The sequence below is a fragment of the Pseudophryne corroboree genome, chromosome 6, assembly GCF_028390025.1.
Source record: "Pseudophryne corroboree isolate aPseCor3 chromosome 6, aPseCor3.hap2, whole genome shotgun sequence".
Classification (NCBI taxonomy): Eukaryota; Metazoa; Chordata; class Amphibia; order Anura; family Myobatrachidae; genus Pseudophryne; species Pseudophryne corroboree.
The window spans coordinates 753,006,539-753,027,759 of NC_086449.1; positions in this window are offsets into that span (position 1 = coordinate 753,006,539).

Sequence of the window (21,221 nt, forward strand, 5' to 3'; positions counted from 1 at the left end):
ATGCATTTCATCAAATTGACTATCCATGTCACAAACAATCACCATTAGTAACCTTGTGGCGAGTGAAGTGGAGTGAGCCACCACGCCCAAAGCGAGCCCACGAGAGGACGCATTTCAACAAACTGGGGTAAATAAATTGAAAAACCCAAAACTGTTTTTGTGTGTCAACCTTTGACCTTGTCGACCTTTTGACCCTGTCAACCTTTTGACTGTCGACCTAATGACTATCTGTTTAATGTCTATCTTCTCTATCACAACCCATACGGAATCCGATATGGAAGTATGCCATGAGTGGTCACCTTCTGATGTTAAGCTTTTCAGGGAGTTACTTCTGACTCAAGATGAATGGAGCATATTAGCCTTATTTGAGGTGCACAAAAATGTATTTCAGTTGAAACAAAAGTATTATGTCCAGGGTGATAGGGCAGGGTAACCTCCAAAAGAGCCTTAATAGTTATTACCAGTTGATGGCTTGTAAGTCCCTTTACCTTACTTGTATTTTTTGGCACTGTAAAGTTGAGAAGCATCGGATGTCTGCCGGCAGACGTACTGTGGTGCTCCGCGATCCGGATCGCGGAGCACCACAGTACGTCTGCTGGCAGACATCCGATGCTTCTCAACTTTACAGTGTGAAAGAATACAAGTAAGGTAAAGGGACTTATAAGCCATCAACTGGTAATAAGGCTCTTTTGGAGGTTACCCTGTATAGCCCATAGTGGGCCACTGTAAAATGAACTTTTTAAGAGCACCCATTTCGTTCTGTTTAAAGGACACCAGAATTCATTTGGTATTGCACAAGACTTTTACAATACTAAAGTGAGTAATTCACTGAAGCGTTTCACTGGAAAATGTATGTTATATGTTGTAGTGTGTATATGTTAGTATATCGGTATTAGGAATCACTGTTTTTTACTACATTTTATAAAATACTAGAACAATTGTTATATTCAATTAATCCATAATTTGATTCATTTTTATTCAAATAAAACAATATTTCAGAATACCTAATTGTACAAATCTTGTTAAAAAATAGGTACTAATGAAATTAATGTAGCTATAATACGGTTACTAAGGTCAGTAAAATACTAGAGATGAGCGCCTGAAATTTTTTGGGTTTTGTGTTTTGGTTTTGGGTTCGGTTCCGCGGCCGTGTTTTGGGTTCGAACGCGTTTTGGCAAAACCTCACCGAATTATTTTTGTCGGATTCGGGTGTGTTTTGGATTCGGGTGTTTTTTTCCAAAAACACTAAAAAACAGCTTAAATCATAGAATTTGGGGGTCATTTTGATCCCAAAGTATTATTAACCTCAAAAACCATAATTTACACTCATTTTCAGTCTATTCTGAATACCTCACACCTCACAATATTATTTTTAGTCCTAAAATTTGCACCGAGGTCGCTGTGTGAGTAAGATAAGCGACCCTAGTGGCCGACACAAACACCGGGCCCATCTAGGAGTGGCACTGCAGTGTCACGCAGGATGTCCCTTCCAAAAAACCCTCCCCAAACAGCACATGACGCAAAGAAAAAAAGAGGCGCAATGAGGTAGCTGTGTGAGTAAGATTAGCGACCCTAGTGGCCGACACAAACACCGGGCCCATCTAGGAGTGGCACTGCAGTGTCACGCAGGATGGCCCTTCCAAAAAACCCTCCCCAAACAGCACATGACGCAAAGAAAAAAAGAGGCGCAATGAGGTAGCTGACTGTGTGAGTAAGATTAGCGACCCTAGTGGCCGACACAAACACCGGGCCCATCTAGGAGTGGCACTGCAGTGTCACGCAGGATGGCCCTTCCAAAAAACCCTCCCCAAACAGCACATGACGCAAAGAAAAAAAGAGGCGCAATGAGGTAGCTGTGTGAGTAAGATTAGCGACCCTAGTGGCCGACACAAACACCGGGCCCATCTAGGAGTGGCACTGCAGTGTCACGCAGGATGTCCCTTCCAAAAAACCCTCCCCAAACAGCACATGACGCAAAGAAAAAAAGAGGCGCAATGAGGTAGCTGTGTGAGTAAGATTAGCGACCCTAGTGGCCGACACAAACACCGGGCCCATCTAGGAGTGGCACTGCAGTGTCACGCAGGATGTCCCTTCCAAAAAACCCTCCCCAAACAGCACATGACGCAAAGAAAAAAAGAGGCGCAATGAGGTAGCTGACTGTGTGAGTAAGATTAGCGACCCTAGTGGCCGACACAAACACCGGGCCCATTTAGGAGTGGCACTGCAGTGTCACGCAGGATGTCCCTTCCAAAAAACCCTCCCCAATCAGCACATGATGCAAAGAAAAAGAAAAGAAAAAAGAGGTGCAAGATGGAATTATCCTTGGGCCCTCCCACCCACCCTTATGTTGTATAAACAAAACAGGACATGCACACTTTAACCAACCCATCATTTCAGTGACAGGGTCTGCCACACGACTGTGACTGATATGACGGGTTGGTTTGGACCCCCCCCAAAAAAGAAGCAATTAATCTCTCCTTGCACAAACTGGCTCTACAGAGGCAAGATGTCCACCTCATCTTCACCCTCCGATATATCACCGTGTACATCCCCCTCCTCACAGATTATCAATTCGTCCCCACTGGAATCCACCATCTCAGCTCCCTGTGTACTTTGTGGAGGCAATTGCTGCTGGTCAATGTCTCCGCGGAGGAATTGATTATAATTCATTTTAATGAACATCATCTTCTCCACATTTTCTGGATGTAACCTCGTACGCCGATTGCTGACAAGGTGAGCGGCGGCACTAAACACTCTTTCGGAGTACACACTTGTGGGAGGGCAACTTAGGTAGAATAAAGCCAGTTTGTGCAAGGGCCTCCAAATTGCCTCTTTTTCCTGCCAGTATAAGTACGGACTGTGTGACGTGCCTACTTGGATGCGGTCACTCATATAATCCTCCACCATTCTATCAATGTTGAGAGAATCATATGCAGTGACAGTAGACGACATGTCCGTAATCGTTGTCAGGTCCTTCAGTCCGGACCAGATGTCAGCATCAGCAGTCGCTCCAGACTGCCCTGCATCACCGCCAGCGGGTGGGCTCGGAATTCTGAGCCTTTTCCTCGCACCCCCAGTTGCGGGAGAATGTGAAGGAGGAGATGTTGACAGGTCGCGTTCCGCTTGACTTGACAATTTTGTCACCAGCAGGTCTTTCAACCCCAGCAGACCTGTGTCTGCCGGAAAGAGAGATCCAAGGTAGGCTTTAAATCTAGGATCGAGCACGGTGGCCAAAATGTAGTGCTCTGATTTCAACAGATTGACCACCCGTGAATCCTTGTTAAGCGAATTAAGGGCTGCATCCACAAGTCCCACATGCCTAGCGGAATCGCTCCCTTTTAGCTCCTTCTTCAATGCCTCCAGCTTCTTCTGCAAAAGCCTGATGAGGGGAATGACCTGACTCAGGCTGGCAGTGTCTGAACTGACTTCACGTGTGGCAAGTTCAAAGGGCATCAGAACCTTGCACAACGTTGAAATCATTCTCCACTGCACTTGAGACAGGTGCATTCCATCTCCTATATCGTGCTCAATTGTATAGGCTTGAATGGCCTTTTGCTGCTCCTCCAACCTCTGAAGCATATAGAGGGTTGAATTCCACCTCGTTACCACTTCTTGCTTCAGATGATGGCAGGGCAGGTTCAGTAGTTTTTGGTGGTGCTCCAGTCTTCTGTACGTGGTGCCTGTACGCCGAAAGTGTCCCGCAATTTTTCTGGCCACCGACAGCATCTCTTGCACGCCCCTGTCGTTTTTAAAAAAATTCTGCACCACCAAATTCAAGGTATGTGCAAAACATGGGACGTGCTGGAATTTGCCCATATTTAATGCACACACAATATTGCTGGCGTTGTCCGATGCCACAAATCCACAGGAGAGTCCAATTGGGGTAAGCCATTCCGCGATGATCTTCCTCAGTTGCCGTAAGAGGTTTTCAGCTGTGTGCGTATTCTGGAAAGCGGTGATACAAAGCGTAGCCTGCCTAGGAAAGAGTTGGCGTTTGCGAGATGCTGCTACTGGTGCCGCCGCTGCTGTTCTTGCGGCGGGAGTCCATACATCTACCCAGTGGGCTGTCACAGTCATATAGTCCTGACCCTGCCCTGCTCCACTTGTCCACATGTCCGTGGTTAAGTGGACATTGGGTACAACTGCATTTTTTAGGAGACTGGTGAGTCTTTTTCTGACGTCCGTGTACATTCTCGGTATCGCCTGCCTAGAGAAGTGGAACCTAGATGGTATTTGGTAACGGGGGCACACTGCCTCAATAAATTGTCTAGTTCCCTGTGAACTAACGGCGGATACCGGACGCACGTCTAACACCAACATAGTTGTCAAGGACTCAGTTATCCGCTTTGCAGTAGGATGACTGCTGTGATATTTCATCTTCCTCGCAAAGGACTGTTGAACAGTCAATTGCTTACTGGAAGTAGTACAAGTGGGCTTACGACTTCCCCTCTGGGATGACCATCGACTCCCAGCGGCAACAACAGCAGCGCCAGCAGCAGTAGGCGTTACACGCAAGGATGCATCGGAGGAATCCCAGGCAGGAGAGGACTCGTCAGACTTGCCAGTGACATGGCCTGCAGGACTATTGGCATTCCTGGGGAAGGAGGAAATTGACACTGAGGGAGTTGGTGGGGTGGTTTGCGTGAGCTTGGTTACAAGAGGAAGGGATTTACTGGTCAGTGGACTGCTTCCGCTGTCACCCAAAGTTTTTGAACTTGTCACTGACTTATTATGAATGCGCTGCAGGTGACGTATAAGGGAGGATGTTCCGAGGTGGTTAACGTCCTTACCCCTACTTATTACAGCTTGACAAAGGGAACACACGGCTTGACACCTGTTGTCCGCATTTCTGGTGAAATACCTCCACACCGAAGAGCTGATTTTTTTGGTATTTTCACCTGGCATGTCAACGGCCATATTCCTCCCACGGACAACAGGTGTCTCCCCGGGTGCCTGACTTAAACAAACCACCTCACCATCAGAATCCTCCTGGTCAATTTCCTCCCCAGCGCCAGCAACACCCATATCCTCCTCATCCTGGTGTACTTCAACACTGACATCTTCAATCTGACTATCAGGAACTGGACTGCGGGTGCTCCTTCCAGCACTTGCAGGGGGCGTGCAAATGGTGGAAGGCGCATGCTCTTCACGTCCAGTGTTGGGAAGGTCAGGCATCGCAACCGACACAATTGGACTCTCCTTGTGGATTTGGGATTTCAAAGAACGCACAGTTCTTTGCGGTGCTTTTGCCAGCTTGAGTCTTTTCAGTTTTCTAGCGAGAGGCTGAGTGCTTCCATCCTCATGTGAAGCTGAACCACTAGCCATGAACATAGGCCAGGGCCTCAGCCGTTCCTTGCCACTCCGTGTGGTAAATGGCATATTGGCAAGTTTACGCTTCTCCTCCGACAATTTTATTTTAGGTTTTGGAGTCCTTTTTTTACTGATATTTGGTGTTTTGGTTTTGACATGCTCTGTACTATGCCATTGGGCATCGGCCTTGGCAGACGACGTTGCTGGCATTTCATCGTCTCGGCCATGACTAGTGGCAGCAGCTTCAGCACGAGGTGGAAGTGGATCTTGATCTTTCCCTAATTTTGGAACCTCAACATTTTTGTTCTCCATATTTTAATAGGCACAACTAAAAGGCACCTCAGGTAAACAATGCAGATGGATGGATTGGATACTAGTATACAATTATGGACGGGCTGCCGAGTGCCGACACAGAGGTAGCCACAGCCGTGAACTACCGCACTGTACTGTGTCTGCTGCTAATATATAGACTGGTTGATAAAGAGATAGTATACTCGTAACTAGTATGTATGTATAAAGAAAGAAAAAAAAAACACGGTTAGGTCACTGGTATATACAATTATGGACGGGCTGCCGAGTGCCGACACAGAGGTAGCCACAGCCGTGAACTACCGCACTGTACTGTGTCTGCTGCTAATATATAGACTGGTTGATAAAGAGATAGTATACTCGTAACTAGTATGTATGTATAAAGAAAGAAAAAAAAACCACGGTTAGGTGGTATATACAATTATGGACGGGCTGCCGAGTGCCGACACAGAGGTAGCCACAGCCGTGAACTACCGCACTGTACTGTGTCTGCTGCTAATATATAGACTGGTTGATAAAGAGATAGTATACTCGTAACTAGTATGTATGTATAAAGAAAGAAAAAAAAACCACGGTTAGGTCACTGGTATATACAATTATGGACGGGCTGCCGAGTGCCGACACAGAGGTAGCCACAGCCGTCAACTACCGCACTGTACTGTGTCTGCTGCTAATATATAGACTGGTTGATAAAGAGATAGTATACTCGTAACTAGTATGTATGTATAAAGAAAGAAAAAAAAACCACGGTTAGGTCACTGGTATATACAATTATGGACGGGCTGCCGAGTGCCGACACAGAGGTAGCCACAGCCGTGAACTACCGCACTGTACTGTGTCTGCTGCTAATATATAGACTGGTTGATAAAGAGATAGTATACTCGTAACTAGTATGTATGTATAAAGAAAAAAAAAAAACCACGGTTAGGTCACTGGTATATACAATTATGGACGGGCTGCGGAGTGCCGACACAGAGGTAGCCACAGCCGTGAACTACCGCACTGTACTGTGTCTGCTGCTAATATATAGACTGGTTGATAAAGAGATAGTATACTCGTAACTAGTATGTATGTATAAAGAAAGAAAAAAAAACCACGGTTAGGTGGTATATACAATTATGGACGGGCTGCCGAGTGCCGACACAGAGGTAGCCACAGCCGTGAACTACCGCACTGTACTGTGTCTGCTGCTAATATATAGACTGGTTGATAAAGAGATAGTATACTCGTAACTAGTATGTATGTATAAAGAAAGAAAAAAAAACCACGGTTAGGTCACTGGTATATACAATTATGGACGGGCTGCCGAGTGCCGACACAGAGGTAGCCACAGCCGTGAACTACCGCACTGTACACTGGTTGATAAAGAGATAGTAGTATACTCGTAACAACTAGTATGACGACGGTATAAAGAATGAAAAAAAAACCACGGTTAGGTGGTATATAATACAATTATGGTTGGACGGACTGCCTGCCGAGTGCCGACACAGAGGTAGCCACAGCCGTGAACTACCGCACTGTACACTGGTTGATAAAGAGATAGTAGTATACTCGTAACAACTAGTATGACGACGGTATAAAGAATGAAAAAAAAACCACGGTTAGGTGGTATATAATACAATTATGGTTGGACGGACTGCCTGCCGAGTGCCGACACAGAGGTAGCCACAGCCGTGAACTTCCGCACTGTACACTGGTTGATAAAGAGATAGTAGTATACTACTAACAACTAGTATGACGACGGTATAAAGAACGAAAAAAAAACCACGGTTAGGTGGTATATATTATAATACAATTATGGATGGACGGACTGCCTGCCGAGTTCCGACACAGAGGTAGCCACAGCCGTGAACTACCGCACTGTACACTGGTTGATAAAGAGATAGTAGTATACTCGTAACAACTAGTATGACGACGGTATAAAGAACGAAAAAAAAACCACGGTTAGGTGGTATATATTATAATACAATTATGGATGGACGGACTGCCTGCCGAGTGCCGACACAGAGGTAGCCACAGCCGTGAACTACCGCACTGTACTGTGTCTGCTGCTAATATAGACTGGTTGATAAAGAGATAGTATACAATACTACTAATATACTGGTGGTCAGGCACTGGTCACCACTAGTCACACTGGCAGTGGCACTCCTGCAGCAAAAGTGTGCACTGTTTAATTTTAATATAATATTATTTATCATGTACTCCTGGCTCCTGCTATAACAACCTGCAGTGCTCCCCAGTCTCCCCCACAATTATAAGCTTTATATACAATACATTGATGTGCAGCACACTGGGCTGAGCAGTGCACACAGACTGAGTCACTGTGTGACTGTGTATCGTTTTTTTCAGGCAGAGAACGGATATATTAAATAAAACAAACAACTGCACTGTCTCTGGTGGTCACTGGTCACTGTGGTCGTCAGTCACTAAACTCTGTCTGCACTCTGCACTCTCTTCTAATCTACAGTATCACAGCAATCTCTCTCTCTCTCTCTCTTCTAAATCTAATCTAAATGGAGAGGACGCCAGCCACGTCCTCTCCCTATCAATCTCAATGCACGTGTGAAAATGGCGGCGACGCGCGGCTCCTTATATAGAATCCGAGTCTCGCGATAGAATCCGAGCCTCGCGAGAATCCGACAGCGTCATGATGACGTTCGGGCGCGCTCGGGTTAACCGAGCAAGGCGGGAAGATCCGAGTCGCTCGGACCCGTGAAAAAAAAAGTGAAGTTCGTGCGGGTTCGGATTCAAAGAAACCGAACCCGCTCATCTCTATAAAATACCTGATTAATCTAGCGCTGGGAGGTTACCCCCCTTTTTTTTAGTTCTGCATATAGCCCTAAGTTTTGAAGCATTTGTGAATGGACACTATAAATTGATTGACATAACAGAAGCAGATAGTTGCAGTTGATGGAATACATCCGCAATGGCGCTGGATTACTATTGGTGACCCACAGGGATTACAAATATTGCTGGAAACAGGAATATCGAAAATCTTGCAAAATGCTCTTCCAAGGGAAATAATAATGAAGCTGTTACATTTATGCAGAGCACAGACTTAGAAAATTGTACATTATGTGAAAAAAATGTTCTCCACTTACAGTAGATGTGTAGGAAGGAACACGAAGTCCAGAAATGTTCAGCACACACAAATGATTACCTGCCGTTTGTCTATTTCAGTGTAACAACACTACGTACGGTCATAAATTGCATAATTCAAAAGAAGCTTTGTCTGCAGTTGAATCTAATGGTTGTCTATGTAATTATTCCAAGTCTAGGGTCCTATTTATTAAACTTGCGCCTAGTGCAGAGGTACGTGTGTTATTTATTTGTTTATTTATTTATTTTTTAAATAACTTCTTATCTATGTTAATTAACATTTCGGTTCATCAGTCTGGGTCGTTTGCAGCGTGACATCTAGGGTTTCAGAGGGTTACTCATCTCTCTGAACAGCAGATTAATACATTCTTTGTGCGGTTATAGTGGGTGGGGGAATAAATTATTCACTACAAATAGAACCCTACTGAAAAATAGGATTTTAATACCTACCGGTAAATCCTTTTCTCTTAGTCCGTAGAGGATGCTGGGGATGCTTCAAGAACCATGGGGTATATAGACGGGATCCACAGGAGACATGGGCACACTTTAAGACTTTGAATGGGTGTGAACTGGCTCCTCCCTCTATGCCCCTCCTCCAGACTCCAGTTTAAGTAACTGTGCCCAGGGAGACGGACATTTCGAGGAAAGAATTTATTGATAAACCACGGTGAGCATTTTACCAGCTCACACCACCAGTATGCCGCAGAACGTGGCATTCAATAGAAAACCAGCCGACGGCATGAAGAATATGCAGCAAAACGCTGACATAAAGCGTAACACAACCTGTGTGTGTAACACAACCAATACAGCATAACGCATGCCATGGCATGAATATCGGCAGCAACAGGCTGACTCAAACGCAACACACCATGTGTGTAAACATACCCAATAACTGCAGATACAGTACGCACTGGGACGGGCGCCCAGCATCCTCTACGGACTAAGAGAAAAGGATTTACCGGTAGGTATTAAAATCCTATTTTCTCATACGTCCTAGAGGATGCTGGGGATGCTTCAAGAACCATGGGGTTTATACCAAAACTCTAGAACAGACGGGAGAGTGCGGATGACTCTGCAGCACCGATTGACCAAACAAGAGGTCCTTCTCAGTCAGGGTATCAAACTTGTAAAACTTCGCAAAGGTGTTTGATCCCGACCAAGTAGCAGCTCGGCAAAGCCGTAATGCCGAGACCCTTCGGGCAGCCGTCCAGGATGAGCCCACCTTTCTGGTAGAATGGGGCTTCACCGATTTCGGTAACGGCAATCAAGTCGTAGAATGAGCCTGCTGAATCGTATTACAGAACCAGCGTGCAATAGTCTGCTTGGAAGCAGGAGCCCCAATCTTGTTGGGACTGGGAGTCAATATGACAAACAGAGCCTCTGTTTTCCCAATTTGAGCCGTTCTGGCGACTTAGATTTTCAAAGCTCTGACCATTTCGAGAGACTTCGATTCCGCCAAGGCGTCAGTAGCCACTGGCACCACAATAGGCTGGTTTACGTGAAACGATGAAACCACTTTTGGCAGAAATTTCTGACGAGTTCTCAGCTCCGCTCTATCAGTATGGAAGATTAACTAGGGACTTTTGTGAGACAAAAGCCGCCAATTCAGATACCCGCCTTGCGGATTCCAAGGCCAACACATGACTACTTTCCAAGTAATGAATTTTAACTCAACCTTACGTAAAGGTTCAAACCAATGAGATTGCAGGAACTGCAACACCACATTTAAGATCCCATGGTGCCACTGGGAGCACAAAGGGAGGTTGGATGTGCAGCACGCCTTTCACGAAGGTCTGAACTTCTGGAAGGGAGGCCAAATTTTTTCTGAAAGAAAATTGATAAGGCCGAAATTTGTACTTTAATGGAGCCTAACTTTAGGCCCGCATCCACACCCGCATGCAAAAAATGGAGCAAGTGCCCCAGTTGAAAGTCCTCCGTAGGAGCCTTCTTGGATTCACACCAAGACACATATTTTCTCCAAATACGGTGGCAATGCTTTGCCGTTACTACTTTTCTAGCCTGAAGAAGTGTGGAAATGACTTCACTGGGAATACCCTTTCGGGCTAGGATTTGGCGTTCAACCGCCATGCCGTCAAACGCAGCCACGGTAAGTATTGATACACGCACAGTCCTTGCTGTAACAGGTCCTCTCGTAGAGGAAGAGGCCAGGGATCTTCTATGATTAATTCTTGAAGATCTGGATACCAAGCCCTCCTTGGCTAGTCCGGAACAATGAGGATCGCCTGAACCTTTGTTCTTCTTATGATCTTTATCACCTTCGAAGTGGAGGGAACCCATAGACCGACTGAAACACCCACGGTGTCACCAGGGCGTCCACCGCTATCACTTGAGGGTCCCTCAACCTGGAACAATATCTCTAAAGGTTTTTTGCTGAGGCGAGATGCCAGCATGTTTATTTGAGGAATTCCCCAATGACTTGTCACTTCTGCAAAGACCTCTTGATGAAGACCCCACTCTCCCGAACGGAGATCGTGTCTGCTGAGGAAGTCTGCTTCCCAGTTGTCTACACCCGGAATGAAGACCGCTGACAGAGCGCTTACATGTCTTTCCGCCCAGCGGAAAACTTTTGTGGCTTCTGCCATTGCCGCTCTGCATTTCGTTCCGCCCTGGCGGTTTACGTACGCCACTGTTAAGTTGTCCGGCTGAATGAAGACGGCAGATCGAAGGCCGTCTCTCCGACCAAGTGATCGGACCCTCTGGAGCTAATGGTGTCCAGTAGCCTAAGAAGCAGAGCCTTTGAACTCAGAGAAGTAGGTCTGCTTCTCTCCCCTCAGTCCCACGATGCAGGGAGCCTGTTGCCAGCAGGTCTCCCTGAAAATAATAAACCTAACATAAAGTCTTTTCAGAGAAACTCAGTAGACCTCCCTTGTGTGTGACCAGTCTCGCTGGGCACAGAATCTAAACTGGAGTCTGGAGGAGGGGCATAGAGGGAGGAGCCAGTTCACACCCATTCAAAGTCTTAAAGTGTGCCCATGTCTCCTGCGGATCCCGTCTATATCCCATGGTTCTTGAAGCATCCCCAGCATCCTCTAGGACGTATGAGAAAATAGGCAGCTTTCGACTTCAATGACAGATGCTGGCCAAACGCATGCTAAGATGAGACATACTTGCTGACCTTAATTAATCTCCTGGAAATGGACAGAGAGGAGAGGCAGGTGGCAGCTGCTAGTGGTGGGCTGGGTTATACGTGTCATTAGGCCCCGCCCCTCATGGCATAATGCAGTGAATCATGGTCAGTTATCATAGAATAGCCTTATATTGGCCCCATCACCCTCCCCATGGACTGCGATTCCCAGCATTATTGTTCCCATCCTGCATACTACTCTGGGAAGTGGACAGGTGTCGGGAGGACTACACAAAAATTCTACCGGAGAATTCAGGAGTCACACGGATGTTCCAGGAGATTAGGTAAGTATGAGAAGAGTCCCATACTGCCCCTCCGGAGCTTGTGCTGGGGCAGTGCTTGTGCAGTGCAGCCTGGATTGTGGCTCCATTGTGTACATTACTGCCCCATGCATACATAGATAGGCATAACTTTACTTGTAATAAGAATGTATCTTGCGTAATATTTTAGCATATAGTTTGTACATAGGTGGATTGTATTTGGAGCTACAGTATGTTGCTTTCAAATAGTAATCACTGGAATGTAGTTGGCTTCCTGACGTATGGGATGCCAGCTGTTAGAAGACCGGCACCTGAATCCAGACACCTGTCAAAATACAGACGCCGGAATCCCGACAGCCAGAATCCCAAACATAAGTATGCTGGGGTGAATTTGAATTAGGGTTAGGCTGTTGGGGGAGGGTTAGGGTTAGGCTGTTGGGGAGGGTTAGGGTTAGGCTGTTGGGGAGGGTTAGGCTGTGGGGGGAGGGTTAGGGTTAGGCTGTTGGGGAGGGTTAGGGTTAGACTGTGGGGGGGGGGTTAGGGTTAGGCGTGGGGGGAGGGTTAGGGTTAGACTGGGGGGGGGTTAGGGTTAGGCGTGGGGGGAGGGTTTGTGTTAGGCTGTTTGTGAGAGGGATGTTAGGGTTAGGCTGCGGGAGGGAAGGGTTAGCTTTAGGCTGTGGGGAGGAAGGGTTAGGGGTAGGGTTAGTTTAATTGATCGTTTTTGTTGGGATCCCATACCCAACCCTTATCCCCCACTGCCGACTTGTAAGCACACTGTGCAGCTGCCCAGGGCCCCACAATTCTAGGGGCCTTTGAGCATGGGTGGGTGGTGGCCACACAATCAGAGTGAGGAGGCAGTTTTCTCTACATGCCTCCCAGCCTGCAGTTAAGCAGTGACTGGATGTCAGCATGCTGATTGGTGGATGGCTGGAGCTATACACCAATCAGAGTGCTGACAGCCATTCACTGTATGGAAGCATGTAGAAAGAAGGCATGGAACCACAGGAGGGGCAAGTTATGATTTTTACTTTTTTATTGATTCCCATGAATGGGTGGATAGGGACCCAGTGCATTGTTTTGCCCAGAGCCTACTATGCTGTAAACATGGCCCCACCTTCTTTTCCAGTCCCTCCACCTCCGCATAGCATCCTTCCCTTCCTCATCCACATTTCTGCCTCCTTTGCCACCTCCTATACTGCCACCGCTATCTCTGCCTTTTCCCCCACCTCCATTGCCTGCTGGTGCTCCTCCTCTGTGACCTATAACATGATCTTACATTCAGTAGGTGTTTTGTGTGATGACAACCTGATATGGGGGGTAATTCCAAGTTGATCGCAGCAGGACATTTTTTAGCAATTGGGCAAAACCATGTGCACTGCAGGGGGGGGCAGATATAACATGTGCAGAGAGAGTTAGATTGGGTGGGTTATTTTGTTTCTGTGCAGGATAAATATTGGCTGCTTTATTTTTACACTGCAAATTAGATTGCAGATTGAACACATCCCACCCAAATCTAACTCTCTCTGCACATGTTATATCTGCCCCCCCCTGCAGTGCACATGGTTTTGCCCAACTGCTAAAAAAAATCCTGCTGCGATCAACTTGGAATTACCCCCATGCTGTATACATTTGCTAAAGCTGCATGTGAGTATATGTACATTATGTGTATCTGTACATTATGATGCAAGTTACAGTGTTGTCATAAATTATAGACATCTTAATCGTATGAAACTCAAGATTGATAAAACACAGTTTTATTGTTGTTGTTTTTTGTGATGAACTAAGGGGCCGATTCAGACCTGATCGCTAGGCTGCGTTTTCTCACAACCTGCGATCAGATCTGAATTGCGCATGCGTATGCCCACAATGCGCAGGTGCGACGGACCGCAGCAACGGGGATCGCTGGTCAGCGATGGTGCGAAATTTCTGAACACACGCAAGGAGATTGACAGGAAGAGGCCGTTTGTGGGTGGCAACTGACCGTTTTTGCTTCCACAAAGACACAAGCCCCCCTACACTCTTATACTGGCCCTGTAAAGTTAATAGACATGAAATAATCTAAGTTTAACAATGGAGAGTGCCATTTCAGACTCTGCTGGAGAGGGAGCAATGTTGATCAGGTTTTGGGGAAAAACAAAAGGATTAGATCCTAGCGGCATGAAATAGCCAAAAGGCCAGAAGCTGACATTAAATATTTGTTAAACAACAGAAATCGCGGCTACAAACAAATGAAAAAAAAAAAAGCAACAACGCTGAAAGTTCTCTCTAGATGTGTGAACTAAAACAAGTGTCAAGGAAAAATAAAAATAATGGGGGTCATTCCGAGTTGTTCGCTCGCAAGCGGATTTTAGCAGATTTGCTCATGCTAAGCCGCCGCCTACTGGGAGTGAATCTTAGCATCTTAAAATAGCGAACGATGTATTCGCAATATTGCGATTACACACCTCGTAGCAGTTTCTGAGTAGCTCCACACTTACTCTGCATCTGCGATCAGTTCACTGCTTGTCGTTCCTGGTTTGACGTCACAAACACACCCAGCGTTCGCCCAGACACTCCCCCGTTTCTCCGGCCACTCCTGCGTTTTTTCCGGAAACGGTAGCGTTTTTTCCCACACGCCCATAAAACGGCCTGTTTCCGCCCAGTAACACCCATTTCCTGTCAATCACATTACGATCGCCAGAACGATGAAAATGCCGTGAGTAAAATTCCTAAGTGCATAGCAAATTTACTTGGCGCAGTCGCAGTGCGGACATTGCGCATGCGGATTAAGCGGAAAATCGCTGCGATGCGAAGATTTTTACCGAGCGAACAACTCGGAATGACCCCCAATGTGTGGCAATTGGTTGCAGTGGACTTTAGTGCTACAAATCGCACTAATACATTTCTCAGACATTGGTGATGGTTACAGTACGATACGTTACATTTATTGTCATTATCAAACAAAAGATGACAACGAAATTCAATTTGTACAACACACCAAACGATGATATAAAAAAGGTAGGACATAGGTATAAAAGAGCACACAATAATACACATTGGAGAGATGACACATTGGCCCTCATTCCGAGTTGATCGCACCAAGCAACTTTTTGCTGCTGGTGCGATCAACTAATCTCCGCCTATGGGGGAGTGTATTTTAGCATAGCAGGGCTGCAAACGCTTGTGCAGCCCTGCTATGCTAAAAAAGTTTCACACAAAACAAGACTAGCCCTAGACCTACTAACCCTGTGCGATGCAGGTCCCGGCTTTGACGTCAGACATCCGCCCTCCGTTCGCCCTGGACACGCCTGCGTTTTTCTTACCACTCCCCGAAAACGGCTGGAAACGGTGAGTATCCGCCCCGGCACACCTCCCGCCTGTCCGTCTTCTTGCGATCGCCGCTGCGATCACATTTGTCGCAGGTGGCGGCGTTGCCCGGCAACGGTCATTGCCAGGCAATGACGCCTGTGCGCAAATCATCCACCACGCATGCGCATTTCCGACCCGTTCGCACCGCAGAGAAGAACCGCTGCGTGCAAACGGGTCGGAATGACCCCCATTATTCACAATAAGTGTTCAGCAGTAGTTGGAAAGAAGCTGTTCCGTAGACGATTTGTGCGTGCCTTCAAAGATCTAAAACGCTTACCAGAGGGCAAAAAGAAAAGAATACGGATGGTTAGAATCAGACAGTATTCTCCTAACTCTATTTATGAATCTTGCTGCAAAGAGATCTTTAACAGTCTGCTGCTGGACCTCAATAATTTTACCAGCTGAGCGAACCAAGCGTTCTAACTCCCCTTGCTCACGGGCGGTATAATTTCCATACCAGACTATATGGGGGTGATTCCGAGTTGTTCGCTCGCTAGCTGCTTTTAGCAGCATTGCACACACTAAGCCGCCGCCTACAGGGAGTGTATCTTAGCATAGCAGATTTGCTAACGAAAGCTTCACTAATTTTCTCGTAACGATTACCCCGCAGTTTCTGAGTAGCTCCAGACTTACTCAGCCATTGCGACCAGCTCAGTCCTTTTCGTTCCTGGTTTGAAGTCACAAACGTTTTGCAACTCGAACGCCTGCGTTTTTCCGCACACTCCCATAAAACGGCCAGTTTCCGCCCAGAAACACCCACTTCCTGTCAGTCACACTACGATCAGCACAGCAATGAAAAAGCTTTGTTATCCCGTGAGTAAAATACCTAACATTTGTGTTAAATAACTAAGTGCATGCGCTCTGCGAACCTTGCGCATGCGCAGTAAGCGACTAATTGCAGTATAGCAAAAATCGGCAACGAGCGAACAACTCGGAATGACCCCCTATAATTCCATAGGTTAAAACACTCTCAATAGTGCATCTATAAAAATTCATTAACGTACCAACGCCCACACCTGCAACCTTAAGACGGCGAAGGAAAAATAAGTAAGGAATACAGAAATAATCAACCACTGCGCTCTCTGCGGCTGCAGTTGCGTAGAACCCTGGTGTCACCCAACACCATACAACATAGACATAAACAGAAAAAATGAGAACTACCTCAACCGCGCTCAGCTAAGTAAAGTCCACTTAGATGTCTTTAAATGTTCGAGAATATGTCAGTCCGTAAAAAGAAAGGATGTCGTCTTCCAATCTTTTTTCTTTAATTCATTGGGTGGAGGAATTCCCTCTGGGTTGGTCCGAAGTCCCTCAAAAAAATAGAAGCACAATATCGTGTAGTACGTCCTGAATTTTGAAGTGATTGGTGGTTCTAGATTTTGTGGTTAATCACGGTAGTTCGTACCGTACTCACGTCTAAAGAGGAAGAGTTTCCACTCATAAAGGTTTCTTTATGGGTCCAGACTTCTCCCAACCAGATGGAAACAGGCTCCTCTTCTTTCAATTCCTCCCAAGGTGGTACCCCAATGTGAGAGATAATAGGGAGAAGAACGGCCCAATTAATAAATCACAATGGAGTCGATTTTAACAACCCCACTGGTAGCCGGAAGAATAAATCAGCATACCGTACTCACACTCAAAGTGTATTCAATAAACCCATAAAGGTATCTTTAACCGTAGATCATGTCCAAATAGATAAATAATGGAACAATTTGGCAAACGTACCCCACTTACAGTCTTCAAAGATGATGTCAAGCCCGTAGCGGTTTCTTTCTCCACTTCCTTCCTAGGAAGTGAAACTCCACTGTCGAGGACTTCCAATCTTTATTGTCTGCACACTTGGCAATCCGCTTCCACCTCTGCCTTGTTGACAGTGAGCTGCAACAGGATGTTCAGTCCATGCTAACTGTGGGTAGCTGGATCAACCAGACTTGCTTCCGAAAAAAAGTCCCCCTAGGTATCTCTTACATAAAGATCCAAATTAGCAAGCAGGGATACATCCGGGTCTGTAGGTGACTTGTGCTGGAATTTTATCCAGTGGATGCAAGAGAGTCTGTACCGTCAGAGATGTTAATGGGGAATAACACCTTGTGGTCCTTAGAAATGTAGCTCAATGCGTTTCACTGGTCTGGTGTATCTTTTTAACTATTGCCTGAGTATTAACCACCCACGATAAACTGGAGGAAACATGGATACCTAAGAATTTAAAAGAATGAACAACCTCAATATTTAACCCGTTTATAGATACTGGGAGTAGTGAAAATTGAAAAATCACTACTGCGCTTGACATCCATCACCAGTTCCTTGGTTTTATCCACATTTAACAGAAGGTGATTATCCTCACTCCAGGCCGGATATGGGTCGTTGGATAGACACAACTTAGGTCGACAGTCATTAGGTCGACCATGGAAGGTCGACATGCATTAGGTCGACAGGGACAGTAGGTCGACATGGTCATTTAGGTTGACATGTACTAGGTCGACAGGTCAAAAGGTCGACATGAGTTTTTCGACTGGTTCTGGTGTTGTTTTCTCCGTAAAGTGACGGGAAACCCCAATTAGTGCACCGTGTCCCCTCGCATGGCTCGCGAGCTTCGGGCAAGGAATTACCGTTCCAATCGTAGTCCACATGGATCGTTAAGTATGAAAAAATCCCAAAAATGAAAAAAAAAAAAAAGTGAAAAACTCATGTCGACATGTCAACCTAACGGCCATGTCGACATAATGCATGTCGACCTAATGGCATTGTCAACCTTCAGTGGTTGACTTAATGAGTGCTGACCTAAGTTGTGTCGACCTAACGACCGTAACCCTACAGGCCACCAAATTCTCAATTTTCCTACGATAACTCACCTCATTCTCACTAGAAATGAATGGTAAATAGCGAGTAAAGAAGAGGGCTTTGCACCTAATTCAGAACTGATTGTAGATGTGCTAAATTTAGCACATCTACGATCAGTCACACAGACATGCGGGGGGACGCCCAGCACAGGGCTAGTCCGCCCCGCATGTCAGGCCCGACCCCGCCGCACAAGTACAAAAGCATCGCACAGCGGCAATGCTTTTGTAGTTGAAGAGTAACTCCCCACCAGCGCAGCTCCTGCGCGCTGGCAGGGAGCTACTCGTCGCTATGCTGGTTGCAGCGGCTGCATGTGATGTCGCGCAGCCGCCGCAGCCCCTTTCCCCCCCACGGTCCGGGCACGCCTATGTTGCCAGGACCGCGCCCCCTAAGTGGCGACCAAACACCGCCGGCCTGCCCCCTCCCGCCCAGTGACCGCCTCTGCCTGCATGCGCAGTTCAGACCTGATCAGGTCGGAATTAGGCCCGTAGTACACAACCTTGTGGGACTCCCGTACTAATAATTACAATCTTAGATAGAAGGCTACCTAATTTCTCATACGTCCTACAGGATGCTGGGGACTCCGTAAGGACCATGGGGTATAGACGGGATCTGCAGGAGACATGGGCACACTATAAGACTTTGAATGGGTGTGAACTGGCTCCTCCTGGCTCCCTCTATGCCCCTCTTCCAGCCCTCAGTTAGATTCTGTGCCCAGAGAGGCTGGACACACACTAGGGGAGCTCACCTGAGTTTATCTGAAAATACTTTTTGTTAGGTTTATTATTTTCAGAAAGTCCTGCTGGCTACAGGCTCTCTGCTTCGTGGGACTGTGGGGAGAGAAGTCAGACCTACTTCATCTGAGTTAAGGGCTCTGCTTCTTAGGCTACTGGACACCATTAGCTCCAGAGGGTTCGATCACTTGGTGCGCCTAGCTGCTTGTTCCTGGAGCCGCGCAGTCACCACCCTCACAAAGCCAGAAGACAGAAGCCGGGTGAGTATTAGAAGAACAGAACACTTCAGTGACGGCAGAAGACTTCAGGGTCTCGGAGGTAACGCGCAGCGGTCGTGCTTCGCGCCACTGCTCCGACATATAAGCGGCACTACAAGGGTGCAGGGCGCAAGGGGGGGGCGCCCTGGGCAGCAATATACCTCACAAAAAAGCCTGGCAAAGATGTATACAGTCCATTGGCACTGTATACGAACCCCCGCCAGTATATAATGGTAAAAAGATAGCGGGGCTGAAGCGCGCTGAGAAGGGGCCGTGGCTTAGCTCTCACACTCTATACAGCGCCATTTTCTCCTCACAGAGATGCTGGGCCCACCTAATTATACACCTAACAGTGTAAAATGAGGGGGGGCACAGTTATGTAGTGCATTATAGGTTCATCCAAGCAGCACTTTAGATATATATATATATATATATATATATATATGTATATATATATATATATATAATGGGTGTTGGTACAAGGAGTTGGTAAAAAGTTTTCTGTGTTTTCCCAGTCAGAAATCTGCCCATGTTAGCAATGTTAGTGGGTGGTTAGTACACGTGTGTCGACATGTGTGAGCGCTCTATCACATACAGATATGGGTATCCCTCTGTCGGCATTGTCGACTCCAGATGGTACTTGATTCATGAGATTAAGTGTCAGCATGTCGGTAGTTGTAATCTTTTCCAAAGTAAGCACTGTTTGGGGAACACAGATGTATGTGGGTGACCCTGTCGACACCAATGATTATGACTGGGTGTAAAATTAAAAAAATCAAACCTATACCTGTATGTGTATATATGTATAGTACGTTGCAGTGAGCTGTAGCTCGAGCACAGACGTGATAGTATTTGTGGGGGCGTTCTAGTGGAATTAGGTATATGTTTCCCTCAGATCCCTCGGGGTTGCAGAAATGTTGTTTTGCCCAGTTGATACTCCCTGTTGTCGCCACGAATACTCTGTTTTCTGTTGGCCATAATGTTTCCTGTTTAGAGCCACAACATCGGCATTCAGTACATGTTCATACACATTCAGAACACATTAATGTCATTAGGGACCCTGATGTTCCTGACAGATTATATATATATGAGATGTATATATAGTAGTGATGAACTTCACCTTTTTTTTACACGGGTCCGAGCGACTCGGATCCTCCCGCCTTGCCCGGTTAACCCGAGCGCACCCGAACGTCATCATCCCGCTGTCGGATTCTCGCGAGACTCGGATTCTATATAAGGAGCCGTGCGTCGCCGCCATTTTCACACGTGCATTGAGATTGATAGGGAGAGGACGTGGCTGGCGTCCTCTCCGTTATAGTAGAACACAGAGTGACTTAGTTAGTTATAATTGTGGGGAGGATTGGGGACGGGGAGCAGCTGTTAGGGAGTACAGTGCAGGGTTTTGATTATACCACACCAGTGAGTTTAATCCTTTGTTTCTCTGCCTGAAAAAAACGCTCCACCATATCTGTGCTCACTCAGTGTGCTGCACTGCTGCATGATATATCTGTGCAGTGTGCTGAGTGCACTGCTCTGCTCACACTGCCTAATTGTGGGGACTGGGGAGCAGTTATAGCAGGAGTACAGTGCACAGTTTTGCTGACAGTGACCACCAGTCCAGTATAGGTTTGTCTGCCTGAAAAACACTCCTGTGTTTTTTTTTTTCTTCATACTAGTTTAGCAGTCTGCTGACAGTGTCCACCAGGTCCGTTATACAGTATATTATATATATAAGCAGCAGTACGGTAGGCCACGGCTGTACCTACCTCTGTGTCGTCAGTGCACTCGTCGTCCATAAGTAATATAATACTATACTATCCATCCATCTACATTGTATACCTGTGGTGTTTTTTTCTTTCTTCATACTAGTTTAGCAGTCTGCTGACAGTGTCCACCAGGTCCGTTATACAGTATATTATAT